The sequence below is a fragment of the Oncorhynchus nerka genome, linkage group LG26 (assembly GCF_034236695.1).
Source record: "Oncorhynchus nerka isolate Pitt River linkage group LG26, Oner_Uvic_2.0, whole genome shotgun sequence".
Taxonomy (NCBI): domain Eukaryota; kingdom Metazoa; phylum Chordata; class Actinopteri; order Salmoniformes; family Salmonidae; genus Oncorhynchus; species Oncorhynchus nerka.
This window is the reverse complement of record NC_088421.1, coordinates 23,082,702-23,095,885: the sequence shown is the minus strand read 5'-3', so window position 1 is coordinate 23,095,885 and position 13,184 is coordinate 23,082,702. Positions and strand designations below refer to the sequence as shown.

Below are 13,184 nucleotides of genomic sequence, written 5' to 3'. Positions count from 1 at the left end.
AGAGGGCTACAAATTTGATGAAATAGAAACAGACATGGAGTTAGGAGAGGTAAGAGCATGTATGTGGCTAGCCAATAAGAAGATAATTATAAACTGGTTGGTTCGAGTCCTGAATGCTGATTGGCTGACAGCCGTGGTATATTAGACCATATACCACAGGTATGACAAAACTTTTATTTTTACTGCTCTAATTACGTTGGAAACTAGTTTATATAATAGCAATAAGGAACCTCAGGTTTTTTTTTGTATATGGCCAATATACCATGGCTAAGGGCTGTATCCAGGCACTCCACGTTGTATCGTGAATAAGAACAGCCCTTAGCTGTGGTATATTGGCCATATACAACACCCCCTCAGGCCTTATTTCTTAAATATAGTCCTCTACACAGGGCCGGTTCCAAGCATAAGCAACATAAGCAGGTTTTGGGAACTCAGTTGGTGTCTCAACTGACTGATGAGAATCAGAATGGTAAAAGTTTAAAAGTCATGCATCATCAGTTTCTCTCTTGTTTTGTCAGTCACTGACAGTCACACAATTAGCAATGTGAGCTAACGATTTTTACATTTTAATGTCCAGAGTGACTTACAGTTAGTGCATTCACATTAAGATAGCTAGGTGGGACAACCACATATCACAGTCATAGTAAGTACAGTTTTTTCTCAATAAAGTAGCTGTCAGAAAAGTCAGAGCTTGTAAGGGGGAAAAAAAGTCAAGTGCGAGTTCATTAACGTTTTTTTTGTTGTTTTCAGAAGATGGGCAGGGAATCTGCTGTCCTAGGATGGGCAGGGAATCTGCTGTCCTAGGATGGGCAGGGAATCTGCTGTCCTAGGATGGGCAGGGAATCTGCTGTCCTAGGATTGGCAGGGAATCTGCTGTCCTAGGATGGGCAGGGAATCTGCGGTCCTAGGATGGGCAGGGAATCTGCTGTCCTAGGATGGGCAGGGAATCTGCGGTCCTAGCTTCAGGGGAAGCTGGTTCCACTATTGGGGTGCCAGGACAGAGGGGAGCATGGACTGGGCTAAGGGGGAGCTGCCCTACCACAGGGGTGGGAGGTCCAAGAGACCAGAGGTGACAGAACAGAGTACAACAGGTTGGGGTGTAGGGTTTGAGCATAAGCCTAAAGGTAGGGAGGGGCAGTTACTCTAGTTGCTCCGTAGGCAAGTACCATGGTCTTCAAATGGAAGCCTCATATGGAAGCCAGTGGAGAGTGTGAAGGAACGGGGTGACATGGGAGAACTTTTTAGATTGGTAAGTGAGTCTAGTCAGTTATCATGTCCAAATACTGACCGGGCACGCATCCCAGGGGCCTTGACCTCCAGGTCCAGACCTCCCCATTGATTGTGTTAGTCACGTTCACTTAGATATCATTAACATGGCATAAGTCATGGCTGAAAACATTTCTCTCCGCCCCATGGCAAAATGTGTAGAACTGCAGGAAATGTACTTTAAAACATACATTTCTCTCTCCATCGTCAAGAGGGGGGCCACTGAAATGTTTTGCGTTGGGGGCCCAACCAAATCTTGCTTAGGACCCCCGAATGTTTTAATATCTCCATTTTCCTGTTGCCCTCCCACTAAACGAACTAGCCTACTGCGTACATGATCACTATATGGGTGGACAAGGAAGCATTCAATTATCTTTATCTAGAAATCAATAGTCTGTTCAAATATATAGGCTAGGCTATAAAATGTGAGAGAGCATGGCAAAACTGGCCAACCCCTGAATGCTACAGCAGCAGCATGGTTTGTGAACAATGTAGTTGGCGCCAGAGTTCATTTTGACCAATGGGTCGGGCTAGACTTTTGCTCTTCATTTCTGAACAGAAAAATGAGGACTTGCTTGTAGACCACCCCAGGCCTGAATTAGCCTAGGTTGACTAGATTTGGTTTGTAAATCTGGGAATGAGGCAGCAGTCATTTAGACAGATATATTAGAGACACACTTAGCATATTATATACATTTTATATATACTAATAAAAGCCAAAGGCGTTTTATCCAAATTAACATCTATAAAGACTTACCCAAAAGTTGTGATTGTGGTGTGCTTGTTCCAAATTCCTTCCAGCTCTTAACTCTTTCCCTATTGAGACTAAACTTTGCATCCCTCTTTCTTTTTAAACCCAACACCGTTTTTTTTATATACATTCATCGTCAATTGTGGGACCACCACGGTTGAGACATGTCAAGTACATATGTCAACAAGTAAAGTAGATATATCGGCTCAAGCTCTTTAGGCCTATGCAGCGAAAGTGGTTTGGCGCGTGGCAAATGATGGGTTTACACACTTGAACCACAAATGACAGGGGCAGTTACTGTAGTCATAATCTTCGCCTGAACACAGCATCCTTGAACAACACAACTTGCATGCCTGTGTGATTCATTCTCTTTTATGGTAAATTTGAGTTATATTATCCATATAATAGGCTACCACTAGGACTTTTTTTTGCCTATTCGGAAGATTGACCTACCTTTGCGCTAGTGCTTTGATGATCGATCCTTGCGTGGAGCATAAAGTGAGTCAAATTCTTTATCAGTAGTCGGTCCCATCACCCCTTGTGGGGTCTGTGTCAGTAACCACGTTTCCATCCAACCATTTCATGCGGATGAATTACCTGTTTGATTACGTTTGATGGAAACATGACATTCCAGTACAATTTTAGAAATGCCAACAATGTTCGTTCATGTTGAGATCTTTTTGTGTAGGTAAAATTAATTATGCAAATACGCCTTTATGAGCAAATGTTGATATAATGACTATCATATAGTTATATAACAGAGTGACGTGAAGATACACTATATATACAAAAGTATGTGGACACCCCTTCAAATGAGTGGATTCGGCTATTTCACCCACACCGTTGCTGAAAGGTGTATAAAATCGAAAACAGCCATGCAATCTCCATAGACAAACATTGGCAGTAGAATGACCTTACTGAAGAGCTCAGTGACTTTCAACGTGGCACCGTCATAGGACGCTACCTTTCCAACAAGTCCGTTCATCACATTTCTGTCCTGCTAGAGCTGCCCCTGTAAGTGCTGTTACTGTGAAGTGGAAACGGAGCAACAACGGAGCAACAACGGCGCAGCTGCAAAGTGACAGACCACACAATAAGACCGGCGAGTGTTGAAGCACATAAAAACCGTCTGTCCTCGGTTGCAGTTCTCACTACCGAGTTCCAAACTGCCTCTGGAAGCAACATCAGCACAATAACTGTTCATGAAATGGGCTTCCATTGCCGAGCAGCCGCACATAAGCCTAAGATCACTATACACATGCCAAGCGTCGGCTGGAGTGGAGTAAAGATTACCACAATTGGACTCTGGAGCAGTGGAAACACGTTCTCTGGAGTGATGAATAACGCTTCACCATCTGGCAGTCCAAAACAAATCTGGGTGAACACGACCTGCCCGAATGCATAGTGCCAACTGTAAAGTTTGGTGGATGAGGAATAATGCTCTGGGGCTGTTTTTCATGGTTCGGCTAGGCCCCTTAGTTCCAGTGAAGGGAAATCTTAACGCTACAGCATACAATGACATTCTAGACGATTCTGTGCTTCCAACTTTGTGGCAACAGTTTGGGGAAGGCCCTATCCTGTTTCAGCATGACAATGCCCCCATGCATAAAGCAAAACGGTTTGTCGACATCGGTGTGGAAGAACTTGACTGGACTGCATAGAGCCCTGACCTCAACCCTATCAAACAGCTTTAGAATGAATTGGAACTCTGACTGCGAGCCAGGCCTTATCGCCCGACCTCACTAATGCTGTTGTGGCTGAATAGAAGCAAGTCCCCGCAGCAGTGTTTCAGCTGATGTAACTGTGGGTTTGCACAACTGAAGAACTTCTGCACAAACTGTCAGAAACCGTCTCAGGGAAGCTCATCTGCGTGCTCGTCGTCCTCACCAGGGTCTTGACCAGACTGCAGTTTGGCGTCGTAACCGATTTCAGTGGGCAAATGCTCGCCTTCGATGGCCACTGGCACGCTGGAGAAGTGTGCTCTACACAGATGAATCCCGGTTAACTGTACCGGGCAGATGGCAGACATGTGGGCGAGCAGTTTGCTGATGTCAATGTTGTGAACAGAGTGCAGCATGGTGGTGGTGTGGTTATGGTATGGTATGGGTAGGCATAAGCTATGGACAAGTAACACAATTGCATTTTATCAATGGCAATTTCACGTGACGAGATCCTGAGGCTCATTGTCGTGCTGCCATTCATCCACCGCCATCACCTCATGTTTCAGCATGATAATGCACGGCCCCTAGTCGCAAGGATCTGTACACAATTATTGGAATCTGAAAATGTCCCAGTTCTTCCATAGCCTGCATACTCACCAGACATGTCACCCATTGAGCATGTGTGGGATGCTCTGGATCAACGTGTATAGCGGCGTGTTCCAGTTCCCGCCACTATCCAGCAACTCTGCACAGCCATTGAAGAGGAGTGGGACAACATTTCACAGGCCACAATCAACAGCCTGATCAACTCTATGTGAAGGAGATGTGTCATGTTGCATGAGGCAAATGATGGTCACAACAGGCACTGGCTGGTTTTCTGATACCTTTAAAAAAAAAGAAGGAAGGGGTGTGTATCTGTGACCAACAGATACATATCTGTATTCCCAGTCATGTGAAATCCATAGATTAGAGCCTAATTAATTTACTTCAATTGACTGATTTCCGTATATGAACTGAAACTCAGTAAAATATTTGAAATTATTGAATGTTGTATTTATATTTTTGTTCAGTGTAAAAATTAAAGTCTGTGATCACTTGAGATACACACACAGCCTGACACACGAAGTGACACAAATATCAGTAGCGGACTAGCCATCTGGAATTTCAGGAAAATGCCAGTTGGGCTGGTCCATATATAGCCCAGTGGGCCTGTTTAACTGCGCAAAATGATCATTCTCTTGCTAATACTGGGGGCCTCAAGGTGTGTTAACAATGCCAAGGCCAATTTCTGGTCCCAGTATCAGTCAATCACATTTCTCTCAAATTAAATTTGCAGTGGTCCCAAACAGCTGTGGGGTTGCTGGCTCCTTAACGACTTAATTAAGCAAATCTCCCCTTTCCCATTGAAGTAATGAGCATAGTTTTACAGGGATTAGCCGTCTCCTGGGTAGGAGATAAGTCTTTATTATTTACCACCTTTTCTGTACTTAGCAAATGCATCTTGAGTGGATTCATTTCTCTCTTAGCCAACTACCAGGGATATTCTACAGGATGCAGCAGTAGTTTCCTTACCCAAAGTCATATACTAATGCAATTACATAAAACCAACCACTCAGACAGGATATTGTAGTCTTCCTACAGAATGCATTGTTAGATTTGCACTGCATAATGGAATTCATTTCATCCTCTTGCAGCTGTCTAACTCCTCACACTGGAAAGCGTTGACATCTACCTGAGGGTGTTCATAACCTGCCAATTTAGTGATGAAAATATATTAAAAAGTTAATATCACACTATAATTTCACTCCCAAGTATCAATTTACTAATTTATTTGCTAGGTTGCGTTAGCTAGAGCTAGTCGGCTGTACCGGCGCTAAAACTTCTGTATTTTTCATCCTATAGCTTGTTCTCCATCTTCTTTTTAAATAGTGAGCCATCATGTTTTCACGACTTTTATTTCCCCGACTGATCAACACTTTTCTCATGGCTCTCTCTCATCTCTCTGTCTCTCTCTCTGTCATCTCTCTGCAGCAGATGTGGCAATATGTTTAGAACATCCAATCGCAATATATATATAGACAGAGAATTGTGTGAATTGCAATATATATCGTATCAGGTGGTCCCTGGCACTTCTCAGCCCTACCTGCCATGGAATGTGTAGTACTCTGTCATCCATTTCTGGCACTTCTCAGCCCTACCTGCCATGGAATGTGTAGTACTCTGTCATCCATTTCTGGCACTTCTCAGCCCTACCTGCCATGGAATGTGAAGTACTCTGTCATCCATTTCTGGCACTTCTCAGCCCTACCTGCCATGGAATGTGTAGTACTCTGTCATCCATTTCTGGCACTTCTCAGCCCTACCTGCCATGGAATGTGTAGTACTCTGTCATCCATTTCTGGCACTTCTCAGCCCTACCTGCCATGGAATGTGAAGTACTCTGTCATCCATTTCTGGCACTTCTCAGCCCTACCTGCCATGGAATGTGAAGTACTCTGTCATCCATTTCTGGCACTTCTCAGCCCTACCTGCCATGGAATGTGAAGTACTCTGTCATCCATTTCTGGCACTTCTCAGCCCTACCTGCCATGGAATGTGAAGTACTCTGTCATCCATTTCTGGCACTTCTCAGCCCTACCTGCCATGGAATGTGAAGTACTCTGTCATCCATTTCTGGCACTTCTCAGCCCTACCTGCCATGGAATGTGTAGTACTCTGTCATCCATTTCTGGCACTTCTCAGCCCTACCTGCCATGGAATGTGAAGTACTCTGTCATCCATTTCTGGCACTTCTCAGCCCTACCTGCCATGGAATGTGAAGTACTCTGTCATCCATTTCTGGCACTTCTCAGCCCTACCTGCCATGGAATGTGAAGTACTCTGTCATCCATTTCTGGCACTTCTCAGCCCTACCTGCCATGGAATGTGAAGTACTCTGTCATCCATTTCTGGCACTTCTCAGCCCTACCTGCCATGGAATGTGAAGTACTCTGTCATCCATTTCTGGCACTTCTCAGCCCTACCTGCCATGGAATGTGAAGTACTCTGTCATCCATTTCTGGCACTTCTCAGCCCTACCTGCCATGGAATGTGAAGTACTCTGTCATCCATTTCTGGCACTTCTCAGCCCTACCTGCCATGGAATGTGAAGTACTCTGTCATCCATTTCTGGCACTTCTCAGCCCTACCTGCCATGGAATGTGAAGTACTCTGTCATCCATTTCTGGCACTTCTCAGCCCTACCTGCCATGGAATGTGAAGTACTCTGTCATCCATTTCTGGCACTTCTCAGCCCTACCTGCCATGGAATGTGAAGTACTCTGTCATCCATTTCTGGCACTTCTCAGCCCTACCTGCCATGGAATGTGAAGTACTCTGTCATCCATTTCTGGCACTTCTCAGCCCTACCTGCCATGGAATGTGTAGTACTCTGTCATCCATTTCTGGCACTTCTCAGCCCTACCTGCCATGGAATGTGAAGTACTCTGTCATCCATTTCTGGCACTTCTCAGCCCTACCTGCCATGGAATGTGAAGTACTCTGTCATCCATTTCTGGCACTTCTCAGCCCTACCTGCCATGGAATGTGAAGTACTCTGTCATCCATTTTCACTCAGAAGTCAGTGGATAAGTCCCTAAACCTCTGAGTTCTGTTATTCATGTGAATCACAATCATGATGAGTCACCCTGCAAATTACAGAAAGTTAACTTCCTTTTCCACCAGAGATAAAAGGCCTCCACTACCCCAGGGTTCGAGTGAAAAGAAAACGACCACAGGGGAGAGTATTGTGTTGACATTTTATCAAATAATTAATGAAAGAGTCACTGATACGCTTGTGGAGAATGAACAAGTAAGTTAATTACTCTTTCATAACATAATGGCTTATGAAAAATAATAAGCTCTTAGATGAAGATAATTAGGGAGTATTAAACATGGGGAGTGTAAGGGAGTAGGAGAGTGGCACTGGTTCAATACTACAGCAGGGTTGGGGTGATGAAGATAATTAGGGAGTATTAAACATGGGGAGTGTAAGGGAGTAGGAGAGTGGCACTGGTTCAATACTACAGCAGGGTTGGGGTGATGAAGATAATTAGGGAGTATTAAACATGGGGAGTGTAAGGGAGTGGGAGAGTGGCACTGGTTCAGTACTACAGCAGGGATGGGGTGATGAAGATAATTAGGGAGTATTAAACATGGGGAGTGTAAGGGAGTAGGAGAGTGGCACTGGTTCAGTACTACAGCAGGGTTGGGGTGATGAAGATAATTAGGGAGTATTAAACATGGGGAGTGTAAGGGAGTAGGAGAGTGGCACTGGTTCAATACTACAGGAGAGAAAGGGGGGTTTTGAAGTTAAAGGGCTGGATGTTTCAGCCAATGATAGATATATATCTATCTATATGTTCTATATTACATACACAGTGCATTCGGAAAGTATTCAGACCCCTAGACTTTTTCCACATTTTGTTATGTTACAGCCTTATTCTAAAATGGTTGAAATATTACCACATAATGACAAAGCAAAATCTGAAATATCACATTAGTACTTTGTTGAAGCACCTTTGGCAGTGATTACAGCCTCGAGTCTTCTTGGGTATGACGCAACAAGCTTGGCATACCTGTATTTGGGGAGTTTCTCCCATTCTCTCTGCAGATCCACTCAAGCTCTTTCAGGTTGGCTGGGGAGTGTCGCTGCACAGCTATTTTCAGGTCTCTCCAGAGATATTCCATCAGGTTCAAGTCATGGCTCTGGCTGGGCCACTCAATGACATTCAGAGACTTGTCCCGAAGCCATGATCAATTAGCCTTTTAAAATTATAAACCTGGATTAGCTAACACAACGTGCCATTGGAACACAGAAGTGGGAGTTTATTCGATCGCCTACGAATTCTCAGAAGGCCCGCCCTTTTTCTCCACCTCCTCTTCACGCAAATCACAGGGACCTGGGCCCGTTCCCGAGGAAGCAGTATATCCTTTGCGTCAGGCTCGTCAGACTGGTGAATGAAAAAAAAAAAGGATTCTGCTAGTCCGTGGTGAGTAATCGCAGCCCTGATGTCTAGAAGTTATTTTCGGTTATAAGAGATGTTATTTTGTACATAATGTCGAAAAATAGGTTAAACAAAGCAAATAAATGAACAAAATAAAACAATCGGTTGGGGACACGTAAAACGTCTGCCTTCCTCACATTTTCCATGCGAGAAATTGCCAAGAAACTGAAGATCTCGTACAATGGTGTGTACTACTCCCTTCACAGAACAGCACAAACTGGCTCTAAACAGGATAGAAAGAGGAGTGGGAGGCCCCGGTGCACAACTGGGCAAGAGGTCATGTGCATTAGAGTGTCAAGTTTGAGAAACAGATGCCTCACAAGTCCTCAACTGGCTACTTCATTAAATAGTACCCGCAAAACATCAGTCTCAATGTCAACAGTGAAGAGGCGACTCCAGGATGCTGGCCTTCTAGGCAGAGTTGCAAAGAAAAAGCCATATCTCAGACTAGCCAATAAAAAGAAAAGATTAAGATGGTCAAAAGAACACAGACACTGGACAGAGGAAGACTGTCCATAACACTTTTTCCAGACAAATCTAAGTTTGAGGTGTTCGGATGAAAGAAGAACATCTGTGAGAAGCAGAAAAAAATGTAAAGATGCTGAAGGAGTGCTTGACGCCATCTGTCAAGTATGGTGGAGGCAATGTGATGGTCTGGGGGTGCTTTGGTGGTGGTAAGGTGGGATATTTGTACTGAGTATCAGGGATCTTGAAGAAGGAAGGCTATCACTCCATTTTCCAACACCATGCCAACAGGACATTGACCAAAAGCACAGCTCCAAACTATGCAAGAACTATTTAAGGAAGAAGCAGTCAGCTGATATTCTGTCTATATTGGAGCGGCCAGCAGTCACCGGATCTCAGCCCTATGGAGCTGTTGTGGGAGCAGCTTGACCGCATGGTACGTAAGAAGTGCCCATCAAGCCAATGCAATTTGTGGGAGGTGCTTCAGGAAGCATGGGTTGAAATCTCTTCAGATTACTTCAACAAATTGACAACTAGAATGCCAAAGGTCTGCAAGGCTGTAATTGCTGATTCTTTGACGAAAGCAAAATTGGAAGGACACCAATTATTATTTCAAAAAATAAAATAATAAAAAAATTCTTTTTTTAAACATTATTTTTAACCATGTCAATGTCTTGATTATATTTCCTATTCATTTTGCAACTCATTTCATGTATGTTTTCATGGAAAACACTGACATTTCTAAGGGACCCCAAACTTTTGAACGGTAGTATGTACACACATCTGGTTTCAGCATGGGAATACAAAGTACAGCACTGGACCTGAGCCGGCTAGACCCACCTTGTTACACCTATACATAATTGGAACACGTGCAAACGACAGTAAGGTTCAGATCTTACCAGCTGAGACTTTAATAAGTCTTACATACACACTGACACTGCCTGTAAGGAAAAATACAGCAGTGGGGGGTGAGCCACTGCCCCCTACTGGTAGTACATGTTCAGGTAAGGAAAATGGGATATATGACCAAAAGTTCCACAGGAAAAAGAACATGGTCGTGTAAAAGAGCAAAACATTGATGTATCTTGGGAAAATGTTGGCGGACTGGTCGATATTGAGTAGTTAATTAGGATGCAAGGTGATTTGAATTGTAGGTCAGTCTGTCTACAATTGAAGTTTGGAGGGGTGCGTGGGGTAGTACAGAAAGTAAGGCTGATCTGGATGTATAGTGATGCCTCTGAGGCGAGAGGTTGGTGGTGGTGAAAGTTTTGCCGTGGGCCTCCCATCCTGCTGGTTTAGCCCAGATAAGACCCCATTTGTCAGGCTGTGACTGTCCCAGCCGCCCAGGGCTCCACCAGACAGAGCTGGATGAATATATTTGGCCCAGCTGGAAAGAAGGATTTAACTCCACAGAGACTAAAACCCCAGAAAATCCCTCAAGTCTCTACACAATTGTAACGCATGGTAAACAGGCTGGACCGGAACATAGCCAGAGGAAGGGGATCGGAGAGACAGAGGCAGGGGATCGGAGAGACAGAGGCAGGGGATAGGAGAGACAGAGGCAGGGGATCGGAGAGACAGAGGCAGGGGATCGGAGAGACAGAGGCAGGGGATCGGAGAGACAGAGGCAGGGGATAGGAGAGACAGAGGCAGGGGATAGGAGAGACAGAGGCAGGGGATAGGAGAGACAGAGGCAGGGGATAGGAGAGACAGAGGAAGGGGATCGGAGAGACAGAGGCAGGGGATAGGAGAGACAGAGGCAGGGGATAGGAGAGACAGAGGAAGGGGATAGGAGAGACAGAGGAAGGGGATAGGAGAGACAGAGGAAGGGGATCGGAGAGACAGAGGAAGGGGATCGGAGAGACAGAGGCAGGGGATAGGAGAGACAGAGGCAGGGGATAGGAGAGACAGAGGCAGGGGATAGGAGAGACAGAGGCAGGGGATAGGAGAGACAGAGGAAGGGGATAGGAGAGACAGAGGCAGGGGATAGGAGAGGGGATAGGAGAGACAGAGGCAGGGGATCGGAGAGACAGAGGAAGGGGATCGGAGAGACAGAGGCAGGGGATAGGAGAGACAGAGGAAGGGGATCGGAGAGACAGAGGAAGGGGATAGGAGAGAGAGGCAGGGGATAGGAGAGACAGAGGCAGGGGATAGGAGAGACAGAGGAAGGGGATCGGAGAGACAGAGGATAGGAGAGACAGAGGAAGGGGATAGGAGAGACAGAGGATAGGAGAGACAGGAAGGGGATAGGAGAGACAGAGGAAGGGGATAGGAGAGACAGAGGAAGAAGATAGGAGAGACAGAGGAAGGGGATAGGAGAGACAGAGGCAGGGGATAGGAGAGACAGAGGCAGGGGATAGGAGAGACAGAGGAAGGGGATAGGAGAGACAGAGGAAGGGGATCGGAGAGACAGAGGAAGGGGATCGGAGAGACAGAGGCAGGGGATAGGAGAGACAGAGGAAGGGGATAGGAGAGACAGAGGAAGGGGATAGGAGAGACAGAGGAAGGGGATAGGAGAGACAGAGGAAGGGGATAGGAGAGACAAAGGAAGGGGATCGGAGAGACAGAGGAAGGGGATAGGAGAGACAGAGGCAGGGGGATAGGAGAGACAGAGGCAGGGGATAGGAGAGACAGAGGCAGGGGATCGGAGAGACAGAGGCAGGGGATAGGAGAGACAGAGGAAGGGGATAGGAGAGACAGAGGAAGGGGATAGGAGAGACAGAGGAAGGGGATAGGAGAGACAGAGGCAGGGGATAGGAGAGACAGAGGAAGGGGATAGGAGAGACAGAGGCAGGGGATAGGAGAGACAGAGGCAGGGGATAGGAGAGACAGAGGAAGGGGATCGGAGAGACAGAGGCAGGGGATAGGAGAGACAGAGGAAGGGGATCGGAGAGACAGAGGAAGGGGATCGGAGAGACAGAGGATAGGAGAGACAGAGGAAGGGGATAGGAGAGACAGAGGCAGGGGATAGGAGAGACAGAGGAAGGGGATAGGAGAGACAGAGGCAGGGGATCGGAGAGACAGAGGCAGGGGATAGGAGAGACAGAGGAAGGGGATAGGAGAGACAGAGGAAGGGGATAGGAGAGACAGAGGAAGGGGATAGGAGAGACAGAGGAAGGGGATAGGAGAGACAGAGGAAGGGGATCGGAGAGAGAGGCAGGGGATAGGAGAGACAGAGGAAGGGGATAGGAGAGACAGGCAGGGGATAGGAGAGACAGAGGAAGGGGATAGGAGAGACAGAGGAAGGGGATAGGAGAGACAGAGGCAGGGGATAGGAGAGACAGAGGCAGGGGATAGGAGAGACAGAGGAAGGGGATAGGAGAGACAGAGGAAGGGGATAGGAGAGACAGAGGCAGGGGATAGGAGAGACACAGGAAGGGGATCGGAGAGACAGAGGCAGGGGATAGGAGAGACAGAGGCAGGGGATAGGAGAGACAGAGGCAGGGGATAGGAGAGACAGAGGCAGGGGATAGGAGAGACAGAGGCAGGGGATAGGAGAGACAGAGGAAGGGGATCGGAGAGACAGAGGCAGGGGATAGGAGAGACAGAGGAAGGGGATCGGAGAGACAGAGGAAGGGGATCGGAGAGACAGAGGATAGGAGAGACAGAGGAAGGGGATAGGAGAGACAGAGGCAGGGGATAGGAGAGACAGAGGAAGGGGATAGGAGAGACAGAGGCAGGGGATCGGAGACAGACAGAGGCAGGGGATAGGAGAGACAGAGGAAGGGGATAGGGAGAGACAGAGGAAGGGGGATAGGAGAGACAGAGGAAGGGGATAGGAGAGACAGAGGAAGGGGATAGGAGAGACAGAGGAAGGGGATCAGAGGAGGGGGAGAGAGGCAGGGGATAGGAGAGACAGAGGAAGGGGATAGGAGAGACAGGCAGGGGATAGGAGAGACAGAGGAAGGGGATAGGAGAGACAGAGGAAGGGGATAGGAGAGACAGAGGCAGGGGATAGGAGAGACAGAGGCAGGGGATAGGAGAGACAGAGGAAGG

At 46.7% G+C, this 13,184-nt stretch overlaps 1 pseudogene; it reads left to right on the top strand.

Moving 5' to 3' along the window:
• Nucleotides 1–1,009: 1,009 nt before the first annotated feature.
• Nucleotides 1,010–13,184, top strand: part of LOC135564864 (SH3 and multiple ankyrin repeat domains protein 1-like) — a 58,574-nt pseudogene continuing 46,399 nt past the window's right edge.